Source organism: Panthera leo, chromosome B2 (genome assembly GCF_018350215.1).
Source record: "Panthera leo isolate Ple1 chromosome B2, P.leo_Ple1_pat1.1, whole genome shotgun sequence".
In the NCBI taxonomy this organism is placed as follows: domain Eukaryota; kingdom Metazoa; phylum Chordata; class Mammalia; order Carnivora; family Felidae; genus Panthera; species Panthera leo.
In genome coordinates this window covers 99,783,377-99,809,421 of record NC_056683.1, presented here as the reverse complement: position 1 = coordinate 99,809,421, position 26,045 = coordinate 99,783,377, and the positions used below count along the sequence as shown (strand labels likewise).

Sequence of the window (26,045 nt, the reverse complement as noted above, 5' to 3'; positions counted from 1 at the left end):
GTGTGGATATTGGTGCTCGCTGTAGACTAGGATGGAAGGCCATGTGTCTCCAATAGGCTAGCCTTCACCTGGAGGCAGTAGTAGGGTTTACAGAAGCAGCAAGTAAAGGCAAGCCCCGTATATTGTATCTTGTCCCATGGGCCACAAAGCACATCACATGGCCAAGCTGAGTCCATGTGGAAGGGGTTTCCTAAGAGTGTGACTCATTAGGGGGCCACTATTCCAATAATCTACTATATCACTGTTGCTGGCTGACTCATTTTTCAGGAAACGTTTGTCAGTGTGACAGTGTCCTGCTCTTCTTGAAAGAGTATAGTGTTTAAAAATTTATTGAACAATTCTGATAAATCTAGCTAATTCCTTGTTCTTAGTTGTTTTATTCCATTCTCATCACCCCTCAGCATCATTCCTGGTCCCGTTTACCCAACAAATACTTACTCTGAGCACCCACTAAATGCACAGTAAGGTATCAGGTGAGCAGTAGATGGAGCAAGACCACTGTGATCATCATCCAGGTTTCTTTTTATTTTTTTAAAGTTAATTTTGAGAGAGAGAAAGCATGAGTGGGGGAGGGACAGAGAGAGAGAGAGAGAGAGAGAGAGAGAGAGAATCCCAAAGAGGCTCCACACTGTCGGCGCAAAACCTGATGAGGGGCTTGAACCCATGAACTGTGAGATCATGACCCAAGCTGAAATTGGACACTTAACCGACTGAACTACCCAGGTGCCCCAGTCATCCAAGTTTTTAAAACTTGCCTACCTTTCTGCTTCATTATATGAACAGAATTCTATAAAAGCAGGCAATTATAACCATTTTTTGAAAACGACCAATAGCCTACACTAGGCAAAATATATCTTGTGTACTAAATTTTTTAAATGTCTTACAAGAATATCTTCAAGAGAAGAATAAGTGTAACTCAGAGATTGTTTTGATCTGTACTCCCACCAGCAATATGAGACTTCTTCCATCCCCTTACCAAGATTATGTTCTCAAGTGTTTTATCTTTGCCAATCTAATAGATAAAAACATGGATCTCAGTGTAGTTTTAATTTGCATTTCTTTTATTATGAGATCGAGTGTCTTTCCATATGCTTGAGAGCCATTTGTATTTCCTTTTTGGTGTACTACGTGTTTATTTTTTATCTACTTTCTGTTTTTGAGTTTTGGTCTTTTGTTTATTGATTCCTAGGAGCTTATCATGTAATAGGAAAATTGGTCTTTGTGAATGGACTTTCTGATATTTTTTCCCAGTTTATTCTTACGGTAAATACATTTTATTTAAATAATTTTTTCATTTTATAAAGAACTTTTTATATCTTACATGAGGCTTTAGATCACATTTAGTTGAAATTAGTTTTAAAACATTAGGCATGGGAAGGGAAGAAAAAGATCCTGACTTTATCACTTCTTCTTTAAAGAACTTACTTTTTAAAATGTTATGACTCAACTTAAAATGAACAGTTTCAAAAGGATCTTAATTTTGATTTGTTTCTTTCTAAGTTTGGGTCTATTGTGAGACCACTCCTTTTGGGGCTATTTTTAGATGATTAGACTGTGTAGCATAGGTGGAGAAAATTTGTGTTACTTAGAATAACTTGTTAATAATACTGCTTTGAGTCTTGTTCAGTGTGTGTGTGTGTGTGTGTGTGTGTGTTTGTGTGTGTATAATGTGCACACATGCATAAATAACAGCGGTTCAGGCAATGCTCTGACTCATATATAACTCTTTACCTATTTAGCCAGCCTTTACCTAATCAACCATGTAGCTGTATTAGAGTGGCTAGATTAGACTAGCCTTTGCCCGGTGGGCCAAATAGAGGAAAGACAACAGACTCTGACCTTTTTTGAGAAAGTAGTAATGCTGCCCACTATCTAAACAGTGTCATTTTTAATCAGATTGTAGGGAGGTAGGAAGAGGGTAGCAGACGCATCTATGATCTCCTGTGTGGCATCTGACATTGTGAAATACTTGGACTTTTCCCCTTGACTTCTGTATAAAAGGGGATTAGAAGACTGCAAGGCTGTAGACATGAATGTGTCTTGAGTCATTTAATGTAGTTTTCAAAAGTTTCTAAAGTTGTCAAACCTTTTCTTCATACATAATTTTACCCAGCAGGATACAAAAACAGAGAATCCTAAGTGACTTATAGTGGGAAATGGTAGAAAACTAGTTTTTGCCACGCATTAGTTTTTAATTTTTCAAAGTTGTTGAAATGTTCTTTAAGGTCTGTTATATCATCAGTATCGTTATAAATGTTTCATTGACAATTACAAGGTTTTCCAGATGGTAACTGTAATTAAATCATAGTGAGCATTTCATAATGCATATAATTGTTGAATCATGGTTTTATACCTGAAACTAGTATAATATTGTATGTCAGCTATACTTCAATAAAAACAGTTGTCCCTTTATTTGATACCAAATTGTGAACATATAATTCCTTGATTAAAAGAAATTTAGGTATTTCTGAGGTTGTAATACATCTTGCAGTGTATACATTTAACACAGTAATTTTCCATTCTGGAAAGTTAATATTAAGTTGATGGGACATCTTCTAATGGACGACTTCCTAAAAAATATATATAACATTTCATGATATGTTTTCATCCTCTGTATACTTATATTTTTACGTAATTACATCATGGAATGAAATTGCTTCTCACTTCATTTTGTTCTTCATTTTTGCCTGACATCTCTAATTGTTTTAACTTTGTATATTTTGTATATTTTGATGTTGAATTATTTGGCACATAAAACTTCACAACTAATGGGTCTTTTATGGCAGTGCTTTCAAACTGTAGCAAAGAATCAAATTTTTTTCTCATACATTAGAAAATGTACTTTAAAATACATTAGAAGTGAATTACTAGAAAAATGAAACAAGGAAGAGAAACCAAGCAAAATACAAGCTTCCTTTTTTAGCATTATATTAAACAGGTATGCAATTCCCCTGTCCGGTTGCACTAAGAGTTTCTACATGCTTACTTTCAAGTTTTAAACTTTTCTTGTTCCAGACCAATAACAAACAGCTAGTTCATACACTGTATTTGAATAGCTTTGTAAACATTGTTGTCTCAGTTTACAGAGACACTTTAATTCTTTTCTTCTTGAATCCTACTTTTTCTCCAACACCAAAATTGTTATTCCTGTTTCCTTTTAGTTTTACTATTTCCATGATAGTATCATTGTCTATCACTATTTCTAATCTTTTTTTATGTCGTTTCATTTTTTAACCCCATCTGAGGATTTTTCCAATAGAAAGGGTTTAAACAATAAAAATTTGTTGTTATTGATATTTTTGATTTTTACTCCTATAATTTTGTACATTTTATTAATTTTGTTTCACTTTTGGCTTTTTTCAGGATAGATTGTTTTATGTTTTATTTTAAAAAATACAAAAATCATCTTAAAAGCATAAGTACAGAAATGTAGTTGTAACTATATAATTTAAGAACAACTCAAAAATATTTTTTCTTTTATGTAACACAGGGAATTTAGCTTTTTTACATTGTTAGCTTCCCAAGTTAATATTTAAGACTAACTTATAAATGTTGAATATTTTAGATTGTATATCTTCTTTTTCAAAAAAAATTTTAGCTTATGTATTAAATTTCAGTAGAACAACTTAGACTCAACTCTACATACTAACTTGGTATGGAGTACCACCACTCATCTATTTATACCATACCACTTATACTCATTCTTGAGTTCCAATTTAGACTTTTTTCCTTTGGTTGCCATGAGTATGTTTTCAGGTACTATTTTTCGGAAGATATTCTTGTGGGTTACTTTTCCTGAACCCTTTGAATATCTGAAAATGGCTTTTTGTTGCACACATGTATTAATGAAAGCCTGACTCAATATGGTATTCATGTGTCCCATGCTTTTCCTTTATAATTGTCTAGCCATTATTCTGGTTATCTTTTATTTTTGACTGAGACAAGAAAGTCTTTGTTGTAGAAATGCTGGTGCTTTTTATTTTGGGATAGTCTTCTATTATACCTTGGAATATCGCTTTCATTTCATTTGTTAAGCCTTTTTTTTAAAAAAAATTAAATACCTCTTATTGGTGGATTGGTTCACATTTCTTTTTTATACCTATCTTCTTATTTTTAACACTGTCTTTTGCATTCTTGGTGAACATTTTTATTTTCATCTTTTACATTACTGATAGGTTTTTTGCAATATTGATTCTGTTCTTTCTCATCTCAAGTGCAGAATTTAATTTTGTTGTTTATTCCTGTCATTTTTCTTATTTCTTAGAGTATAGGTTTGTATCTTAGTCTGCATACATCTCTTATGTTCTCATTTCTTCTTGGTGTCTTTTTAATGGATTATCTTTCCTTATGGAAGATATTTTATAGGAAATTAATTTTCTTGTATTTTACTGAGACACACAGCAGATACTGTCTACGTTTCTTTTGTTAATGTAACAGTTGACAATTTAAGAAGATGTTTTATCTATGCTGCCATTTGTATAGGTCCCTTGTTTATCCTTCTATGAACAAGAGGCCATTTATTCATTCCTGGTGTTTGCCAGGAGGCAGAGTATGGAAAATCTGGTTGTCTTGTTTTCCACTTCTAAGCTGATAGAACTGCCCTTCCAGATACACAAAATTAATAATTGTGCACAACATACTTAGATGAAAACATTCATCTAATAGGTTGTGGTCAAGTCTTTCCTCTGTTCTCACTGTGCATCCTCTCTATCATGTGGAAGAAGAGAACTTATTACTGGATAACGTGAGATGGTGTTTTTGTTTTTAATCAGAGCATTACTTGAAAGTCTCCAGATTGTAAAGGCCCTTAGGACTTTTGGTGATTTCATCAGTGATGGAAACTAATTTAACATCCGGAATGAAGAGAGCTATGCTCCCATCAGTTACATTTTTAGGTGTGAAACATTCCCTGGGTTTGATAACTCTTGTAATTGAGCAAGTCTGTTGTGAGGCTCAGGAGACAGTCTATGGAACTGGAGATAGTGGTTGCTATTTGATATTTCTCAGCTAGGGTGGTTATTACACCAACCCTCGTGATCTCATCCTCTCATGCTTTACCTGCCTCCTATGGAGAGCCAAAAGAGTATCTCTGAATTGCTCTGCAGACTCCTGATGAAGACTAACTACCTGACACTGCCTTGCTGGCATGTTATGTCATGTTTTATATCCTGTTAAGTATAACCATGTGGCCTTTTTGAGTCATGTGAGTGTCAGTGTCTAGTTGGGCCTAATGTATGTATTTGTATTTCGTGATTTTTTTTTTTTTTGGCTTGTTTTTAATATTTGCTGAGTGAATCAGTATTTATTGCTTATTCTTTGTAAGCATTTTAAATTATAAATATATAAAAACATGAGAGTATCTATAGTACATACAGATTAAAGAATATAACAATTATCTGTTTTAATACCTATGGTGAGAAATAGAATATTATAGATATCTTTGAAGTATTTGATTGCCTCCTTCTCTCCTGTCTAATTTTGGTTTTGAATTTTGGTTAATCATTTCCTTGATTTTCTTTATAGTTTTACCTCAAATATATATGTCACTAAACAATATGTTGTTTTATCTTTCTGGAGTTATTTATAACGTGCTTGTTCTTCTGTGATTTTTTCCCTCCAACATTATGTTTTTGGACATTATCTTTGTTGAATTATATAGCTGTAGTTCATTCATTTTCACTGCTATATAGTATTGTGTTATATATGACTGTACCACAATTTTATTTTTTCATTCTCCTATCTTTGAACATTTGAGTTGTTTCCTGTTTTTCTTCCCCAATTACAAACAATGATGTTATGAAAACTGTTGTGCATGCCTTCCAGTGCATGTGTATAAGAATTTATATGGTTATACTAGGGGTTGAATAGTTGAGGTAAGAGCATGCACAACTCTCCTTTACTAGGTAATGCCAAATTGTTTTCTAAAGTGGTTCTACCAAAGTGTATTCCCACCAGCAGTGTGCGAGAGTTCGGATGTTACACATCTTCACCAACATTTAGAATTGTCAGACTTAAGTTTTAAATTTATTGTTATAGGCATAAATGATATCTCACTGTGAGTTTGTATTTTTTTCTCTCACTAGTAAGGTAGAATTTTTCTTTATGTTTATCTATCAAATATTGAGAGAGATGTGTTGAAGTCTCCAACTGGTAGATTTGTCTAATTAATTTCTCTTTTAGTTCTCAGCTTTTGCTTCATGTATTTTGAAGCTTAGTTAGGGCCTTACATATTTAGGATTATTATGTTGTCTTGGTGAGGCCGCCTCTTTATCCCTGCTAATGTTCCTTGTTCTGAAATCTTCCTTGTCTGTTGTTGATATAACCATTCCAGTTTTTTTTTTTTTTATTAGTGTTTACATGATGTATATCATGTCAAGAATGAAGTGTTTGAAATTTTATCTTCTCGCAAACTAATGAATTAACTTGCCACAAGTTTCATAGATACTGTTACTAGACATGAGATTTCTGGGATCTTCATTTTATTGACTGCAGATGGGAGATGGTTGCAGATAAAGTATGGAGAAGTAGATTGAAAAACTGCTACCCCAACAGAGACCAGTGTAGAATCGTCTCCCAAGACATCTTTTTTCATCCATTTACTTTCAACCCATTTATGCTTTTGTATGGGTTTCTTGTAGAAAGGATCCAGCATATAGTTGCGCTTATTCATTTAGTCCAGTAGTCTGTCTTTTAATTTGTGTGTTTAGATTGTTTACATTTAATGTGATTAGTAATATGGTTAGACTAAAAGTCTACCACAGTCCTAGCTGTTTTCTACTATTATCTCTGTTCTTTGCCTTGTTTTCCTGCTTTTGGATTACTTGGATGTTTTTTATTCCCTTTCTCTCCACTTTTTGCTTATTTATGTATACCTTTTGAAATTAATTTAGTGGCAGCTGTTGGTTTGAAATACACATTTGTAACTAAGCAAAGTCTTCTATCATACAATAGTACATAGTTTTATATGTACTATAAGGGTACCCAATTCTTCCTGCTTATTTTTTGTGCTTTTGTTGTCTTACATTTCACTTTTATATATACTATCAACACACAATATGTTGCTACTATTTTCGCTTTAGACCGTTATCCTTTTTTAAAAATTTTTTTGATGTTTGTTTATTTTTGAGAGAGAGAGACAGAGTATGAGTTGGGGAGGGGCAGAGAGAAGGAGACAGAATCCAAAGCAGGCTCCAGGCTCTGAGCTGTCAGCACAGAGCCTGACGCGGGGCTTGAACTCATGAACCGCAAGATCACGACCTGAGCCGAAGTTGGACGCTTACCCGATTGAGCCACCCAGGCACTGATAGACAGTTACCTTTTAGAGCAATTACAAATAAGAAATAAATGAAGACTTTCATTTATGTCATTCCTAGTGTTGTTGATTTCTTTGTGTGGATCCAAGTTTCTGTCTTGTATCCTGTTCCATCTGCCCAAAGAACTTTCTTTAACATTTATTTTATTGTAGTGTAAGTCTGGTGGTAATAAATTATCCCAGTTTTACTTTTGTAAAAGAGACTTATTTTTCCTTTATTTTTATAAAATATTTTTGCTGAGTATAGAATTGTGGGTTGCTTTCCCCTCCCCTTTAGATACCACTCTGCTGTTGTCTGGCTTATGTAGTTTTGCTGTGATTCTTACCTTTGATTCGATATATTACGTGTCTTTTTTTTTTTTCTATCTTTAAAATTTTTTGTCTTTGCATATGATTTGCCTTTACTTTTGAACATGATATGTCTGTTTGCTTTTGCTTGGTGTTCTCTGAACTGCTTGGTTCTGTGGTTTGGTATCTTTTATTGAATTCGGAAAATTCTCAGCCATTATCTCTTCATGTATTTCTCTCGAACTGTTCTCTCTCTTCTGTGTGATTTCAGTTAAGTGGATGTTAGAGCACCAGGTACTGTCTCATAGCTCTTACATGATTTGTTATGATTTTTTTCTTATTTTCCCCCACTTTTTTTTTTCTGATATGAGATTTATCTTTTAGGGAGATTTCCTTGATGATAATGATTGTTGCTATTCCTGAAGTAGTGATATTTCAGAAGGTGACTCTATAGTATAAAGTCATGTACTTTTTTTGGCATATCCTGAGATCTTTCAGATTATTAGTAAAAGTGTAAGTTTATAATAAATTTTGTCCCTCCTAAAAACAGTCTGATTAGATTTGAGGGCCATGAGATTGTGGCTATTGTTATGAAGATAGAATATAATTCTAATGACTTAGGGACCACAGTATGTTTTAATTTTATGTTTTATGTCTTATTTTTCTACCTATGTTAATCCCTTGAAATTCACTAGATTTTTATTCTGAGCCTCAGTTATTGTGATAGTACATATTTAATTTGGAATAAAAAATTAATACTACATATTATGAAGTAGCTAGACTCACATATGTTTGTTTATTACGCTCCTAGGACTATGTAGAATTTTTTTTAGGATTTTATTTTTAAGTTGTCTTTATTCCCCAGGGTGGGGCTCATACTCGCAACCCTGAGATCATGAGTTGCATGCTGTACTGACTGAGGCAGCCAGGCACCCCTGGGACTATATAGAATTAAATAGACATGAGGTACAGTACAAGTAAGAAATCAGTATGTTTTGGTTTTTGTGGTCAGTTAATTGAGAAAGTGTTGGAAGTTATTGGAAGTGTAGATGGAAGCTTTAAGATCACTAAAAATTCATAAACCTACTAGTATAAATAAAACTTGGAAATTTCAAAGTATGGGAAAGTTTTTTGAATATATATATATGCTTTGAATTATCAAAAGTGATAAAAGGCTTCTAGTGTTTTGTTTTATTTTATTTTTGTATTATTTTTTAATGTTTATTTATTTTTGAGAGACAGAGAGTGAGTAGGGAAGGGGCAGAGAGAGAGGGAGACATGGAATCTGAAGCAGGCTCCAGGCTCTGAGCTGTCAGCACAGAGCCCGACACAGGGCTTGAACTCACAAACTGTGAGAATATGACCTGAGCTGAAGTCAGATGCTTAACTGACTGAGCCACCCAGGCGCCCCAGAAACTTCTAGTTTTTTAAAGAATTATATGGTAGATGAATAAAAAAAGTATTACTCTCAAAAAGAAAGTAAGATATGCTAATTTTTTTTCTTTTACATCAATTGAGATGTGTCAGATTTACTAAATACAGAATCTTTGTATATGTGTGATTCAAGAATTTAATATTTAATTATAAAAAATCCTTACTTTTGAAATCTGAAGCTTAATGGATATTAGTATTTAAAAAAAAATGTTAGGTGGAACTTGTTCATGGTAAGCATTTTTATGTGATCTCAGCTTTACCTAGTAAGATTCCTTGTCATGATACATTACACTTTTTCATAGAAAGGAAAAATGTTTTGTTTGACCCATGTTTCAGTAGCTGGCAGATTTTGAAACGGGGAGATCTCCAAGTTGATATTGGACACTAGCCGCATGAAAGGACGAGGAGCCAAATGCATGAAACATTTGCTTTTTTGGCAGAAAGCCCCAGTATATGCAGATTCTTTTTAAAAACTGAAGTAAACCTGATCACGGGCAGCTTCTTGTGTAGTGTGTTAAATTCCCACTATAGCCCCAGCTTATAACTTGAGAACAGAGGGTCAAGCTTTTGTTGACAACTGTGACTCTTTCTGGCTCTACTTTTGCAGTTGTACGTTCAGAATAGGGAATTGTTTTTCCTCTGATGAAAAGGAAGACTCTAAATTACTTAAATGCAATTGGAATCCTGATCCTATGCATGCACATATACACAAATAAAAGAAAGTGCAAATGCGTAGTATTCTAGTGTATTTTTCTTGGTAATCATTCTTTGATACATTGTCGGGCTTTGGTAAACATTTATTGAAGAAGAGGAATTACTTCTTTGTATATAATCTTAAACAGATGACAAATCTTTACATGTAGATTGTAGACTATCAAGTCCACTCTCTGTCCATTTCTATTATTACTACTTTGAGTAAAATTTTAGGCCATCGTAATAGCCTCTCAGATTATCTCTGAATTCACCTCTTTTCAAATTCAGCCCTTATGATGTCACTAGAGTGATCTTTCTAAAACCCACATTTTATCCGAATGTTGACATATTGACAGTGGTATAGGAAACTAGGCGAAAAATTGCTAATAAGTACTTAAAAAAAGGGTAGTTACATCTATATGATGCATGTGACCTGCCAGATAGCCATCAAAAACCTAAGAATAGAAAGAGGACATGTGCACATGCATGACTAAGTGAAGAACATAGAGTTTAGTCTGTATAGTATGAACCTTCTGTTGAAAAGTTTATATAGGGGCGCCTGGGTGGCTCAGTTGGTTGAGTGTCTGCCTTCGGCTCAGGTCATGATCTCGCGGTCCGTGAGTTCGAGCCCCGCGTCGGGCTCTGTGCTGACAGCTCAGAGCCTGGAGCCTGTTTCCGATTCTGTGTCTCCCTCTCTCTCTGACCCTCCCCTGTTCATGCTCTGTCTCTCTCTGTCTCAAAAATAAATAAACGTTAAAAAAAAAAAAATTAAAAAAAAATAAAAGTTTATATAATATAAACATTAGGAAAATAATAAAATACTGAATATGAAGGTTATGGATTTGAGTGGTGTTTTTCTTTTTTGGGCTCTTTTATATCTTATAAAAGCATGCATTACTTTATAAATGGGGAAAATTAATAAAACATATAATCTGTTCACATTATTGTCTTCTTTGAAGCCATCTTTAGTTTCCTATTTTCTACAGAGGTATTTCCTGAAAAGTAGTTCATGGATGTACTTGTTTTAGAATCACCTGGGGTACTCATTAAAAATGCAGATTCCTGGGGCTCCTAGGTGGCTCAGTTGGTTAAGTGTCCGACTCTTGATCTCAGGTCATGATCTTACGGTTCATGGATTTGAGCCCCATATGGGGTTCTGCACTGATAGTGCAGAGCCTGCTTGGGATTCTCTCTCCCTCTCTCTGCTCCTCCCCTACTCGCTCCCTTGCTCTCTCTCAAAACACACACACACACACACACACACACACACACACATACACAACATAACTTTAAAAAAATACAAATTCCCGAGGTCCATCTCAGACATATGAAATAAAAACCTCTGGGGTTGTCTAGGAATGTGTGCTTCTGGCAAGTGCCACTAATGATTCTTATATATTCTAAAGTTCTCAAACTGGCCTACAGTATAGAGTAAAACTCTGGATGACTTTTCCATAATCTGATACCTGAATCCTTTCCCAGCCTCATCTTATTTTTCCCCAAGCACTTTGCTTTTCAGTCTGAACTACTTAACTCTTCCTCGGATGTGTATCTCATGGTTCTGCATTTACTTTCAGCTTACGGAAAGCAGGAACTTTGGCTCTTCTAGGTGTGGAGTGCTGGGTATAGTGTTGTCCTTCCTTAAATGTTTGATGAGTGAATGAATGCCATTCCTCTGGAGGAAATGACCATTTCCATTCAATTAATTCAGTGAATATTTTAAAATGTCCTGAGACATTACCTCCATTATGAAACTTTCCTGAGTTAATTAGTCCTTTGTGCCACCATTGTACTTTGTACCTCTGTTAGAGCTGTTATCACACTGACTTGCAAGGTTTTGTTTTTGACTTGTCTGACTTCCCTATTAAAGTGTAAGTTTCCTGAGGACAGATTAGTATGCTGCCAGTCTTTGTGTCCCTCAGGGCTTGGTCCCTAGAGATGTATTAAGAATTAGTAGAAAATACTCATGATGGAAGGACAAATATTGTATGATTCCACTTATATGAGGTATGTGGTATAGAGAAAGAAAGCAAATTAGTGGTTACTAGGGCCTGAGGAAGGAGGAAATGGGGATTTAATGTTAAATGAGTTTCAGTTTGGGATGATCCAGATGTTCTAGAGATGAATGGTGATAATGGTTACACAGTATTGTGAATTTGCTTAATATCACTGAATTGTACACTGAAAAAGTTAAAATGGTGAGTTTTATGTGTATTGTAAAACATACACACACCACCTCATGAAGGTAAAGAACTTGGCTATTCACTCAGCTTTGTTCTCTACAGTTCCTAACATTGTTTTGTTTCATTATTAAATTGTATTTTCTTTTGACGTGATTTTAAAGATGTTTGAAATTAAGTTGAATATACAGAGAAAGCCCATAGGAAATTCTTTAACAAATCAACAGAATTTATTAAGAGGAAAATATAGCATATGCTTTTTAAAATCACATATTTAAAGAAACTATTGTGATTTGCAAATAGTAATTAAAATCAAAGTGGCTATCACCTGCTACTAACAACTAGATAGTGGTGAAACAGAAGCAATATGGCAACATGGAACTTCAAACTTGGTATGGTCTCTGGTCTTTTTATTTTCTTTGCTTAGAAATTGTCTATTTAAGTCCAGGGTGATTGGAAGGCAATACATTGAGTACATTGGGAGTTTCCTAAATGGTTTTGGTAGATGATCTCTTTTGAGATCCTTGCATCTCCAGGAAGTAATTAAGGATGATTCTCTGTTCCCATAAGGAAATCATATGTTAGGGGCGCCTGGGTGGCTCAGTCAGTTAAGCATCCGACTTGCGCTCAGGTCATGATCTCACAGTTCAGGACTTCGAGCCCCGCGTTGGGCTCCGTGCTGGCAGCTCAGAGCATGGACCCTGCTTTGGAGTCTGTGTCTCCCTCTTGCTCTGCCCCTCTCCTGCTTATGCTCTCTCAAGAAATAAATAAACATTTAAAAAATTAAAAAAAAAAAAGAAATCATATGTGCTGTTTAATACTATTGACTTGGAGCTTTTTGCAAATCTAAATTGGGGTATGTGTGTATGCAAGCACGTGTGTACGTTCCTTCTAGTACAGTGGTTCTCTCTGATTCGGTTTGCAAAATAATTTCTGCTTTTTTTTTTTTTTTTTTTTAAGATTTTTTTTATTTTGGAGCACCTGGATGGCTCAGTCGGTAAAGCATTGGAATCTTGATCACAGCTCAGTTCATGAAATCACTGTGGTGAGACTGAGCCCTGGGTTGGGCTCTGTGCAGGGCATGGAGCCAGTTTGGGATTCTCATTCTCCCTCTCTCTCTGTCCCTCCCCAGCATATGTGCTCTCTCTCAAAAAAAATAAAAAAAAATAAATTTAAAAATATTAAAAACAATTTTTTTAAAGGAGAACAGAAGTTTTTTGTTTTTGTTTTTTTTTAAGTTTATTTTGAGAGAGAGCACAAATGGACCAGGGGTGGAGGGAGGGAGGGAAGGAGTGGCGGGAGAGAGAGAGAGAGAGAGAGAGAGAGAGAGAATCTCAAGCAGGCTCCGTGCTCCAGGCTGAGCCCTACATGGGGCTTGATCTCATGACCATGAGATCATGACCTGAGCCAAAATCAAGAGTCCAATACATAACCGACTGAGCCACCTGGCTGCCCCAAGATTTTTTAATTTTAAGTGATCTCTACACCCAACATGAGACTCAAACTCACAACCCTGATATCGAGTCATATGCTCTACTGTCTAAGCCAGCCAGGCACCCCACAAAATAATTTCTTTGGGAGCAACTTAAGAGGTAGACTGGGGACTGCACCTAGAGTTTCTGGCAGAGAAGGTCTAGGATACTTCTGATTTAGGTATCCCTTAGAACATAATGTAAGAAATACTGTTAACAACAAAACATATTTTGGACTGGTCAAGGTGTCTTTTAGAAGCTGATTATTCTCATTTTTGGAATGTTTGAAACCTAATAAAAATGGCATATTATTTCTTCATTTGATTGCATCATTCCTATCGACTCCCTATCCTTTCTTGTCAATGATTTCCATGTCTCTACTTTCCTACCTGCTGCCATTTTCTGTCAACCGTTGAGAAATCCCGGTGAGTGACAGATAAGATGAAGGAAGATGTGTTCATTATTTTTCCTTAATTAGTTTTATTGAGATAACTTGTGTACAAAGAACTGACCTATTTTAAGTATACAAATGGTGAGTTTTGGCAAATGTAGCAATCCTATAACTACTGTCACCACAATCGTGATATATAGAAAATTTATCACCCTAAGAAGTTTCCTTGTGTTCCTTTCAGTCAAACCTCTCTCCCCACTACCAGCAATCATGGATCTGCTTTGTCACTATAATTACTATAGTTTTGCCTTTTCCAGAATTTCATGTGATGGAATCCTACAATATGTAGTCATTTGTGCCTTTATCCATATTGTTGCATGTATGAGTAGTGTGTTCCTTTACATTGCTAAGTCATATTCCATTATATGGATATACTGCAATGGTAGATACTGGACATTTGGATTGTTTCAGTTTGGACTATTATGAAAAAGCTGCTGTGAGCAGTCATGTACAAGTCTTTATGTGACTGTATATTTTCATTTCTCTTGGGGTAGGATTTCTGGGTCATATAGTAAATTTAGGTCATGAGAAACTACCACTCTTTTCCAAAGTAGCTATACCATTTTGCATTACCTCTAACAGTGTATGGAAGGTCCAATTTCTCCATATTCTCAACATTTGCTTCTGGTTTAGTCTTTTTAAAATTGTATCTTTTTCTGGTGGGAATGTAATGATATCTCGTTGTTTTAATTTTCATTTCTAAGGACTAAGGATACTGTAAATCTTTTCATGCGCTTATTTGCCATTCACATATCTTTTCTGGTGAAGTATCTATTTAAATCTTCTGCCCATAAAAAGAAGATTGTTTTCCTTCCTTCCAGTACTGGCACCCCCCCTGGCCTCCCCACCTGCCCCAGATTCCATTACTTGGCCCTGCTCTCTTTTTCTGTGTCCTTTAGAGATCTGATTTCTTACACTTAGAACTTTCCAAACTCTCAGCTCAGGCCTAGGCATTTCCTTACTCTTCATGTAGAACTGTGCATCTCTTTTATCTTATATGGGAATTCTTTGTGGTTCCATCTCCTTTCTGCAGTTCTTCTTATAGCTCATGTGGGATAAATTTAATAAATAGTTTCTCTGGCTCTTTCTCTTGTGAGCTGACTAAAATAGTTTGTAGTTAATATCTTATTCTGCTCTTGAGCACTCTTAAGATTTAAAGAATGAATAATTTGCTGTCCCCTTTTTAAAACTTAGTTGTTCTACCCAGGAGATGCTATCTTAGTTTTCTTGGGTGAATTAGCTTCTACATAACACAGTTTGGTTGGTTGTCTTTCCTAGCCAAAACAACATAAGCAACAGATTGAACAAAGGCAGATATGAGAACCCAGCTTTCTCTTAGCAAGCCAGACATTCGAGAGATGTACAAAAATGTAAAACAGTTTGTATCTTCCCACCAATGTTTTTCTTTTAAAAAACAAAATGTTATTCATGTGCACATGTAATAGGTTTATTAATTTTAATGAATGAAAATGTCAATACTTTATATATTTCTCAGTTTTAATATCTAATATGGTAAATACTGATAGACTACCCACATAAAATTCTTTGGGGTCCTCCATAACTTTTAAGAATGAAAAATAGTCCTGAGACCAAAAGGTTTGAGAACTGCAATAACCAGTATTTATTAAGCACTTACTACATGTCAGAGTACTTTCCATGTTTTAACTCATTTAATTCTCAAAACAGCCCTATTAGATAGGTACTACTATATTCTACAGTTTACTAATGAGGAAACTAAGGCAGAGAGATATTAAATAACGTCTCCAACTTCGTATAATAAGTAAAAAATCTGGGATTCAAACTTAGTTTGGTCCTTTTCGAAATTTAAACTTCTTAACATTGTCCTTTCCAGTATATAGTTAATCATGAATTCCTATTATTTCTTCCTTTAAAATGTTTTCAGTTCTCTCTTTTCTTACCATCACATCCTAATCTGGGTCCTTACTTCTTTCTTAGAGGCAGCAGCTTCTAGCTGTGTTACTTGTCTGCCATTGTCAGACAAATGCCATTGCCATTTCTTTCCTACTCTCCATAATCCATTAGAGCTTGCTCTTGTGTACTACTTTAAGCCCATACGTCCCTATCTTTCTCTTTCTCTCTCTCACTTTTTTTTTTTTTTTTTTTGTAATTTTATATAGCACTTATCCTCCATCTTGAGGACTCAAATTACAAGTATATGAGACTGCTTAACTCATGTGTAGGTTACTAACATTTTCATTTTTTTCTTTCAGGCTTATTTTATGCCTCATTTTGAGTAATTTCTATTGCTGTTTTCCAGTTCTTAATCTTTAATTCTACCATTTCTAATATGCTATTAATTCCATCCATTGTATTTTTCATCTCAAACATTTATTTTTCATCTCTGGTAAGATGAAAATTTTGATTCACATTCTTTTTATGTTGTCCACATCTCTGCTTAACATGTCCAAGCATTCCTCTACCTTCTTCAACATACAGATTACAGTTATAAGAACTATCTTGATATTTTTATTAATTCTAGTATTTATCAGTTTTTGCCTTGTTTCTGTTGCTGCTTTTTCTTCTCATATTTTTCTATTTATTTTCATGCCTGATAATTTTTTATTACATGCCAGACATTGTGAATTTAACCTTGTGTTTGGGATATTTTGTATTTCTAGAAATACTTTTTTTTTTTTTTTTTTGAGAGAGAGAGGGAGGGAGGGAGTAGGGGAGGGGTGGGAAGGGGAGAGAGAATCTTGAGCAGGCTCACGCCCACAAAGATCCCCATGTGGGGCTTGATCTCAAAACTGTGAGATCATGACCTGAGCTGAAATCAAGAGTTGGAAGTTTAACCGATTGAACCACCCAGGCACTCCTAGAAGTAGTCTTTTTTTTTTTTTTTAATGTTTATTTATTTTTGAGAGAGAGAGAAAGAGAGAGACAGAGTGCGAGTGAGAGAGGGGCAGAGAGTGAGGGAGATACAGAATTGAAGCAGGCTCCAGACTCTGAGCTGTCAGCACAGAGGCTGACGCGGGGCTCGAACTCATGAATCGTGAGATCATGACGTGAGCCGAAGTTGGTCACTTAACCGACTGAGTCACCCAGGCACCCCACCCCTAGAAGTATTCTTGAGTTTTATTCTGGGACACTGTTATTTGGAAAGAGTTTGACACTTTCAGTGCTATTCTTATGCTTGTTCAGGTGGAACCCAGAGCAAACTTTATCTAGGACTAATTTTGTGCCACTACTGAGACATTATGATTGTTCTGCCTGATGTCCTGTGAAATATGAGATTTTTCTTTCCTTTCTAGATGAAACAAATTATTCTTGCCACTGTCTGACCCCCTGGAATTGTTCCCTCTGTTCCTTTTAGTTCTTTTCCTAGCTTTGGGTAGATTCCTCACAAGCATGTGCTTATACTATACTACTCAATAGTCTTGACGGGGCCCTCTGCAGACCAACTCTACTATCTCTCTGCAACTCTCTCCTCTCTAGTACTCTCCCAGGCAAATTCCAGCAGTCTTGGACTCATACTTTCTCAGCTCAGGGAGATTGTTGAGCTTCCACTTGGCTTCCTTCTCCCTCTGCTCCCAGGGTGCTGACTTTGTTTCCCTTCTGTCAGGGATTACTCTCCTATACCAGCCATTGTCCAATGTGTGGAAACTATTGTTTCATATATTTCTTCTGTTTTTGTTGTTGTTGTTTCAGGCAGGATTGTAAATCTGTTCTCTATTACTCCATGTAGACTAGAAACCCTGTCTTCATTTTTTAAGAATTCATCTCAGATATTAACTCCTCTCCAAAATGTTTCATAATCCATTTTCTAGTCAGGAATCATTTAACTGCAAAGAATAGAAGCCCTTTCAAAGAAGCTCTAATAAAAAGGAGATTTATTATTATAATGCAGAGAAATCTCTCAGATCTTCACTGCATGGTACAGACAGTTCTGTCTTTTCTTCCATTCCCTGCACACACATCTTCTCTGCAGGGTTCTTTCCACCTGCCTTTCACTCTCACTTGCCATGGTATTAATCCTGGCTTTAACTCAACATGACCTTTCAGCTCCAGTCCTTATACTATGTAATCAGATTACCTATTTATGTAAATGGCCTGGAAAAGCCAGAAAATTAGTATTAATCTTGGGTAGGCAGAGTTCAGTAGTGACATGATTAATATTACAATTAAAATTTTTTTTAATGAAAAATATTTATATATTTTATGTGAGAAATATCAACCTATGAACTCTAACTAGAATAATAACTCAAATAATACTCAATAAGCACGATGTTTGTCCCATGGTAGCTCAGACATTTTGCTTCTTTTTTGATTACTAAATAATATTCATCTATAAACATTTTTAGAGCATATATTACGTACCAGGCACTATCCAAGACGAGTGATAAAAAGGAGCTTATATTCTAGAAAAGAGCTTATACTCTTATACAGCCCTGAGAACCAAATCCAATTGTAAGTAAAGTTTTACTGGATCACAGCCCTTTCCATTCATTTTCATATTGTCTGTAGTTGCTGTTGTGCTTCAGAAGGATAAGGATAGGGGTGCCTGGGTGGCTCAGTTGGTGGAGCGTCCAACTCTTGATTCTGACTTGGGTCGTGACCCCAGGGTCATGGGATCAAGCCCTGCATTGGGCTCCATACTAAGTACACAGTGCTCTCTGTCTCTCTTTCTCCTCTCCAAAAAAAAAAAAAAAGATGGAGAGAGATATGGATACTTGAAGAGACTCTATGGCCTACAAAGCCTAAACAATTTACTATTTGTCCTGTTAGGGGAAAAGTTGACCAACCCCTGGCATAAGGTGATTATAAATATAAATATTTTTTAATATCAAAAGTTTTGACTTCTTTTTGTTGTGGCAAGACCTTTTTTATCTGGTCTTAGACTTTGACCCGAATGAATATTTAGAGAGAAGTTAATTAGGGGCACCTAGGTGGCTCAGTCGGTTAAGTGTCCACCTTTGGCTTAGGTCATGATCTCATGGTTCATGAGTTCGGGCCCAGCTGTCAGTCTCTGTGCTGACAGCTCAGAGCCCAGAGCCTCCTTCAGATTCTGTCTCCCTCTCTCTCTGCCCCTTCTCTGCTCATACCCTGTCTCTCTTTCAAAAAATAAATAGGGGACACCTGGGTGGCTCAGTCAGTTGGGCGTCCTACTTCTGGACAGGTCATGATCTCACTGTTCTTGAGTTCAAGCCCTGCATTGGGCCTTGTGCCAACAGCTCAGAGCCTGGAGCCTATTTCAGATTCTGGGTCTCCCTCTCTTTCTGCCCCTCCCCTCTCATGCTCTGTCTGTCTGTCTCTCTCAAAAATAAATAAATATTAAAAATAAATAAATAAATAAATAAACATTAAAAGAAAAAGAAAGCAGTTAAATTATTTTCCTCAAGTCCTGACATTAGATGTTCTTGGTTCGCTTGTTTCTTCCTTTCTCTGTTTTTCTTTCTTTCCCTTTTTCTTTCTTCCCCTTTCCCTTCCTTTCCCTCTTTTTCTCTTTCTTTCTTTTTCCTTCCTTCCTTCCTTCCTTCCTTCCTTCCTTCCTTCCTTCCTTTTCTTTTTTCTTCTCTCTCTCTTCTCTCTCTTTTCTCTCTTTTAGAAGTTCTTTGTTTCATTCATGAAGACCGTATTGTTTTGTCTCTTAACTTCTGGATGGATTTGAAATATCTCATATAAGGGCATCTGGGTTTACTGGTGATTCAGAACACATGTGATGTGGTATTTGGCAAGAGGTTAAAGGCCAAGTGTTGCAACCACCCACATAACAAACCATGAAGTGTTTTCTGTAATTTTAGCAGTAAAAACATTTTTTCTTTCTTGTAGTGTATTAAAACAAAAAGAAATATGCTTTGAGATGGTTGGTATAGTTGAAAATTAACCTGTTTTCAAATAAACACAGAAACTCTGGGAATACCATCTAAGTCTAAATGTGCTTTTGTGAGGTTAGTAATCAGTATGTAGTTCCTCTGTGTTCATGGTTGTTGTTAAAGAAGTCTTTGACAGATTTGCATGAAGTTATTCACCCTTCAAGTCTCTGTTACTATAAAAAGAATAGGTCTGTTATTCATTTTTAATGTGTGCCTATCTCTTTAAAATGCCATAGCCACTAATCTCAATATCAAATACTAGATTCTTTTCCTGCTTCATAGTAGGAGTTTCCCACTGAAGAGAATCTAAGGAAGAAAAAGTAAGGAGTCCCTTTGATTTGGGGAGTTTTTATAACAAGGTTAACAATCCACCCCAGTTTGCTTGGGACGTTCCTAATTAATACTAACATAATCAATAATAGTTCCCCGCTTGTATTCTGAAAAATCCCAGTTTAGATGACAAATTATATGGTTACCCTATTTATTCTATAATCATATTGACCATTGAACAGCTGAATCTATAAAATTTAGTGTTTAACTCGCTTCTGCATTTATTCTGATTCTAAATCTTGCAGGAGAGTTGGTGATTGATGGCTGTAAGATAACACAGTTGTTAAAGTGAAATTTAACTCGTACATAGGCTCATCTGATAGTGGGAACCTAGATTCTGTGTGCCTCTAAGGCTCAAAATAATTTGAATCCCCACTGCTAAAAATGAACTTTTTGTGTAATGTTTAGGGACTTCCTCAATCTCTTTTTCAATCTGCTTTTCTAGGCTTTGCTTTTCTTTAATTTTATTTATTTATTTTGAGAGAGACAGAGACAGTGTGACCAGGGGAGGGGCAAAGAGGGAAGGAGAGAGAAAATCCCAAACAGGCTCTACACTGTCAGTGCAGAGCCAGATGTGGGGTCAGAACTCACAAACCGTGAGATGGTGACCTGAGGCGAAACCAAGAGTTGGACGCTTAACCGACTGAGCCACCCAGGCGCCCCTCTAGGCTTTTCTTTTCTCATTTTTCTCTCTCATTACTATGAACCCTATATTCCGGCCCCACTTACATACTTGGATTTTCCTGAATATATCCTACACTTTTTCCTAACTTCCATACCATTCATATATTATTCCTTCTGTTTTTTTTCTTGCTTTACCTTTTTCTGTCTTTGCCTATTAAATTCTTGCCCGTCTAAAGCCCAGTGTAAATAGCACTTTGGTGAAATCTTTTTTGCCACACTCCCATTCTGCACTTGATCTTAGCCAAAAGGCCGAGAAGCGATTGCCACACTCCCATTCTGAATAATTTCTCTTTTCTCTAGGCTCCCTGGGCATTTTGTTTGCCATTTCTGTAATGTTTTATATGTGTCTTTGTGCCCTAAACCCTATCCCCAGTTGGGGATGGGGCAAGAGACTATATATAATTCATTTTAAAATCCATATTACCTATAAAAAACCATTTATGTACTATGTGTTCAGTAAAAATGTATGGTTGATAGTTTATTCTAATTTCCGTACAATAGGCAAGAAAATATTTTTAAAAGATACTTTCTTTGTAAGCTTTGTAAGCATAATTTTAATAATCCAGTTTCTAAATTTATTTACTACCTTTAATTGTCTTGTCTTTATTTCACCTGCATTCTTAACACTTTTTTTTTTTTTTTTTTTAACATTCAGATAGAAGTATATTCTCATCGACACTTTAACTGGGACCAAAAGTTTCCATTTTTCCTTCCCTTCCAAGGCAATTTGCTGTGTTCCAAGAGTTTATGTTCTTTTCTCATTTCTATCTTATTATCTCCAGTTAATTCTGGAAGATGATGGGATGATCAGTTGCCTGACTACCTAGGTTGGTTCTCTGGATTAATCGTTGCCTTCTGTAAATCTCCCTTATTTTGGCCACTATATTTCTAGGGAAAGAAATAGGATGTAAATTATTACATTCTCTGCCAGTTGAGGAAAGTATGCCTTAAACATTAACCTACTTTGTAAAATTTTTCTAATAGCAAAAAGGAAAAATGAGCAGGTAACATTACAGGCCTGGCATTTTTTTTTTCTTTCAAGTAAGCCTAATTTCATTATACGTGGAGTCCAGCTGTTTAGACACGTTATCTTGGCTATATCAAAAATTTCAATTAAAGTAGAAGTTCACAGGAATTTTCAAAACCTAAAACCAAAAGATGAAGCCATATTCTAAACAGCTGTCTTTGCCATAGCTGTTAAAAATGAAACCATCATTTGTCCTTGATCTAGTGACTGGCATTGGGAAGTTTTGTTATAGAGTTTTATATTCACCACTCTGATTACATCTTAAATGTTTCATTTTCTTCACTTAAAATAATAATTGAATTTTATTTCATATAAATTATGAGCTAAGGGTTGTGGTTTATAAATGAAATAAGATAAATCAGTTGGTCTCATGTACCTTATTCATGTTATAGACTAAGTTCTTGGGCCATGATATATATGGTAGATTAGGTCTAAAGTTAATCTGTTCTCATGTTAGGAAAATTAGGATAATAATCCCTAACTTGTGGGAGCATTTCAAATTAAAATAGCGTCTACAAGTGCTCAGTACTTCAAGGTGCACTTTATACTTCACCATGTTCTTATGAGATAGATGTTGTTTTGGAACACCTGAGAGCTCTAGAAACCTACTAGAGGGGAACCATACAGTGGAACTTACACCAAATATAATAGATCCATAGATCCGTTCATATCTTCTGAGGAAGAGACCTCAAATTTTCCATTACTTCATGTTAAGCAAGTTCATTGAGATTGCGCCAAGATACAGGGTATGTATGTTTGGGGCAATAGAGGAGGTGATGGGACAACCCAACCTAACGGCAGTCTCCCTCTTGGTGGTCTACTTTTGACCCTTCAGTCTATGGCAGTAACTTAAGGTCATGTTGAATGGTGCTACCATAAACTTTCATCATTAGGGGAAAGTAGTAGCATTTCATACTACAGAAAAATTATCATTCTTAGATCAGAATTACTCAGTCAATTGTAGTTTGAGAAGGAGCTTAAAGATTATGGGTTGAAGAAGAACTGTCTTTTATGTTATGTTTTAAGGAGAGATAGATTGATGGATTTTCTAAGTAGGGAATTAAAAATGGATGATTTGGCAGACTTGAGAGACTCAGAAGGCTAAAAATTGCTTACAAATGTTAGAATTAGGAGAGTATTCTTCTTGGTAGTTAATAAGTTTAAACTGAATACATTAGTGAATATACAAATTACTTTCCTGTAATTGACTGAAGATAAGGTAAATGTTTAAGAGATATTTGAGAAATGCCAGGTAAATTTGAAATCAGCATTGGCAGAAGTAAGGATTAGGAAGGAGCATGGATTATGGAAGAAATGTCAGTGTTGTCACCTGTACAGATATTCTTAAAGATTTAAAACTATTTGATTCAATAACCTTTTAATTTTGGATATTTTTCATTTCCTACTAAGAATTTATTGAAAATTATCACAGTGATTTTTTAAAAAAATATTACATCTGTGATGTGATTATATAGGTATTTCCTTATAAATCACTAAATTTATATGATAAAAAAATATATCCCTACAGTTTTTGTTGTTACTTTGAAAATTTGTTTGAAGTGGTGCTTTGGTAAAGTGAAAAGAACACCACACTAAGGATCAAGAGTTTATAGTACTTGTGGTTCTGAAGTCCTTGGAATTCTTCTCATCCGATTAACTGTGTGACTTTAGGCACTTTGAATCTCTTGTCTCATATATAAAATGGGTAAACAAACTGATACATCCATAGAAGAAGTTACTTTGGAACAACAAAAAGGAATGAATTACTGATACATGTGACATCCTGGATGAATATTAACATCACAGTGCTGGGCAAAAGGATTCAGGCACAAAAGAATATTATACAGTGTGATTGCATTTTTATGAAGTGCTAGACAAAACTATTGTGAAAAATCAGACCACTGATTGCCTCAGAGGAAGTGGGGATTGACTGAAAAGCAGTACAAGGGAATTTTGGAGGTGATGAAAATGGAAAATGTTCCATAACTTAATAAAGATACACACATTTGTCAAAATTAATAAGGTATAGTTATTGTGAATTTCATTATCTGGAAAATTTACCACTCCTCCCCCCTACAAAGGAAGAATAAACAAATTTGCCAATCATCCTTGCACGGGGGCCATACTAATCTTCTCTGTATCATTCCAATTTTAGTATAGGTGCTGCCGAAATGAGCACTAAACAAATACTTTGAATTTTAGTCAGTATATGTGCTTTTCTTAGTGGTAGTAGGTAGTAGTTCTGAAACTACTTTTTATGTTTTTTAGGATTATGCAAACGAATAAATATATTAGGATAATAAAAGCCAGGTTTCTCACTGTTGGACAAGAGAAAAACATGGATATAGGGACAGCTAGAATGTCTCTGGGGTGTTGGGTTGGATTTGGAGGTATGAGTATGAACTGTTTTTACCATATGCAGAGAAGGATAGATGGATAGAGAAATATAGGATGTGTGTGTATGTATATAAATATATAAACTTCTCAGTGCGGTGCTTAGAGGTTCTAGAAGTAATGATACCCCCCCCATAGCAATGAGTATACTTTGTATCCACATCTTGATTTCTAAACAACATTCTCCACTAAAAGTAACCAAGACTCCCTTGAGAAAACTACAAGATGAATCTGGAACATCTTATTGTTCCAGAAAATAAAGTGTACAAGGAATGATGGAAAGACATCAAAAGGGCGTAAAAATTCTGGTTTCCACTCAGACATGAAAGAAAAGTCACCATTCTTGTCCTTAAAACAGGAACAAAGTTGAACAAACTAAAAGGCAACAATTCTTCTTACATACATCAGAGAACTGAGGTCGCAGAGTAAACTAATGCCCCCCAAACTGGGGAGACAGGTGAATACAAAGAATCACAGCTTGCTGGGAGCATAAGCTAATGTAAATAGGAAGTGGTAGGAGAACTGTAACTGATGACCAGCCAGAAGCTGAGTGTGGATTAGCTTAATAGTTAAAAACTCCTGGGGTCCAGTTTTAGGAGGGCTCCCCACACTTTTGTAAGTTTTTCCTCCACAAGCTCCACCAGGTTCTCACAGTTAAGATTGGGGATACGGGTATTTCCTCATGCTTCCAGCAGGAGAGGAGTAGTCACCATGTTGCAGTATGCTCACAGCATTCTGTTCTCTCCTTGCCCAAAGGGGAAACTCCCAGAACCTAACCAACTTGGGGAAATCAACTTCCTCTCTAGTCTTGCTGTCTCTTCTAAGAGGGGAAAAAAGGCACTTTCAAAAGCACTCTAAAAGACTCAGACCTCATCATAGGGTTATGGAATACTTCCCTTCCCCCTACATTTTACATCAACAGGGCTCCTGTGTAATAATAAGGGATTACAGGTTAAAGAACTGTGAGGCTTGCACTTTAAGGAGTTTCTAGGGAAACCCAAAGACAACAAGGAGAGATAAAAACAAGGACCTTAGGGGGACCTGGGTGGCTTATTTGGTTAAGCGTCTAACTCTTGATTTCAGCTCAGGTCATGATCTTAGGGTTCATGAGTTTGAGCCCCACATCGGGCTCTGCACTGAAGGTACAGAGCCTGCTCGGTATTCTCCCTCTCTCTCTGCCCCTCCTCTGCTTGTGTGCTCTCTCTGGCTCTCTAAATAAATAAACTTAAAAAAAAAAACCCACAGGACGTTTGAGGAAATTTTATACAGTAAATACAGCCTAATTCCTAGTGAGATATAGCAGAGATTTTGGAATTATCAGAAGGTGAATTTAAACTATGATCAATATGCTTAAGGCATCTAATGGAAAAGGTGTACAAAATGTAACATGTAAGAACAGATGGGTAATGTGAGCATTGGGATTGAAATCCTAAGAGAGAATCAAAAGAAACTACTAGAAATCAAAAGTACTGTAACAAGTGAAGAATGCCTTTCGTGGGCTGACTCATCAGAAAGAGGAAGGAGCAAAAGAAATACTTGAAGTAATAATGGCTGAGAATTTTCCAGAATTAATGACAGACTCCAAACCACCAATCCCGGAAGCTCAGAGGACACGAAATATGCCAACTACCAAATCTACATCTAGACATATATACAAACTGCAGGAAACCAAAGACCTGGAGAAAACCTTGAAGGAAGCCAGAAGGGGAAGAAACACCTTACCTATACAGGAAGAAGGTTAAGAATTACTTTGGAGTTCTCTTCACAAACCATACAAGGAAGAAGAGAGAAGAGTGAAGTGTTTAGTGTTGAAAGAAAAAGATCAACAACCTAAAATTCTGTATACATTGAAATTATCTTTCAAAAGTGAAGGGAAATTAAAAAGTTTCTCAGACAAAAACTGAAGAAATCTGTCGCCAACAAGAACTGTTAACTTGCCTTGCAAG

General features: G+C 35.8%; 1 protein-coding gene and 1 non-coding gene across 4 annotated transcripts in view; one reads left to right on the top strand and one right to left on the bottom strand.

Annotated features, from left to right (window-relative positions):
* Positions 1-26,045, top strand: part of REV3L (REV3 like, DNA directed polymerase zeta catalytic subunit) — a 174,025-nt gene that overhangs the window by 12,482 nt on the left and 135,498 nt on the right. The gene's annotated exons all lie outside the window — the stretch shown is intronic.
* Positions 23,781-23,884, bottom strand: LOC122220816. Its single transcript, XR_006202996.1, has one exon. It is a non-coding gene; the product is annotated as a U6 spliceosomal RNA (small nuclear RNA).